This window comes from Macrotis lagotis, chromosome 3, assembly GCF_037893015.1.
Source record: "Macrotis lagotis isolate mMagLag1 chromosome 3, bilby.v1.9.chrom.fasta, whole genome shotgun sequence".
Classification (NCBI taxonomy): Eukaryota; Metazoa; Chordata; class Mammalia; order Peramelemorphia; family Peramelidae; genus Macrotis; species Macrotis lagotis.
In genome coordinates this window covers 284,878,856-284,880,193 of record NC_133660.1, presented here as the reverse complement: position 1 = coordinate 284,880,193, position 1,338 = coordinate 284,878,856, and the positions used below count along the sequence as shown (strand labels likewise).

At 36.1% G+C, this 1,338-nt stretch overlaps 1 non-coding gene across 1 annotated transcript; it reads left to right on the top strand.

Moving 5' to 3' along the window:
* Nucleotides 1-362: 362 nt before the first annotated feature.
* On the top strand, nucleotides 363-469 carry LOC141519805 (U6 spliceosomal RNA). The gene has a single exon (XR_012477441.1). It is a non-coding gene; the product is annotated as a U6 spliceosomal RNA (small nuclear RNA).
* Nucleotides 470-1,338: the final 869 nt, after the last annotated feature.

Here is a 1,338-nt window from a genome sequence, read left to right as displayed (position 1 = left end):
AGGTTCAGAATGGGGGACTCACTCAAAGTCAAATAGGAAGCACATAATAGAGCTGGGGACCCAAATCCAGGTTCGCTGTCTTCTACACAAATCCAATATTCCATGAGGTTAAAAATATTTTCATAATCACACTAAGACATTTTAATTTCTAATACAGTAAAAAGCAAGGCATTTTTATGGGATCCTCAATACTTTTTCTTCTTTCTTTTTAAAATCTAATTAACTAAAGGTTTATCTATTTTATTATTATTTTTCATAAAACCAACTCAGTTTTATTTATTCAATGTTCTGCCTACTTTCATTAGTTTTTCTTTGATTTGCAGTTCTAATTTGATATTTAATTGTCAATAATTTTTAAGTGTGTGCTCACTTCAGCAGCATGCAAGCTAAAATTGGAACAACACAGAGAAGATTAGCATGGCCCCTGTGCAAAGATGACACACAAATTCGTGAAGTGTTCCATATTTTTTCTGTCAGATCTATGGAAAGGGAAGCAGTTCATGACTAACTAAGAGATGGAGAACATCATTAAAAACAAACTAGATGATTTCTCTTACATTAAATTAAAAAGCTTTTGGGCAGACAAAACCGCTGTAACTAAGATCAAAAGAAATGTAGTATACTAGGAAACAATCTTTACAACTAATGTTTCTGACAATGGACTCATTTCTAAAATATACAGAGAACTGAGTCAAATTAAAAAAAAGCCATTCCTTAATTGACAAATTATCAAAGGATATACAAGGCAATTTACAGGTGAGGAGATAGCCATGTGAAAAAATTGCTCTAAATCATTACTTATTAGAGAAATGCAAATTAAAGCTTCTCTGAGGTACCACCTCACACCTCTCAGACTGGCCAATGTGACTAGAAAGGAAAATGATCATTGTTGGAAGGGTTGTGGGAAATCTGGGACACTATTACATTGTTAGTGGAGCTGTGAACTCATCCAGCCTTTCTGGAGAGCAGTTTGAGATTATGCCCAAAGGGCAACAAAAATTGTGCATCCCCTTTGATCCAGCAATACCACTACTGGGTCTATATCCTGAAGAGATGATGAAAAAGGGAAAAACATCACTTCTACAAAAATATTCATAGCAGCCCTGTTTGTGGTGGCAAAGAATTGTAAATCAAGTAAATGTCCTTCCATTGGGGAATGGCTTAGTAAACTGTGATACATGTATGTCATGGAACACTATTGTTCTCTTAGAGACCAGGAGGGATTGTAATTCAGGGAAAACCTGGAGGGATTTGCATGGACTGATGATGCTGAGTGAGATGAGCAGAACCAGAAAAACACTGTACACCCCAACAGCAACATGGGGGCGATGATCACCC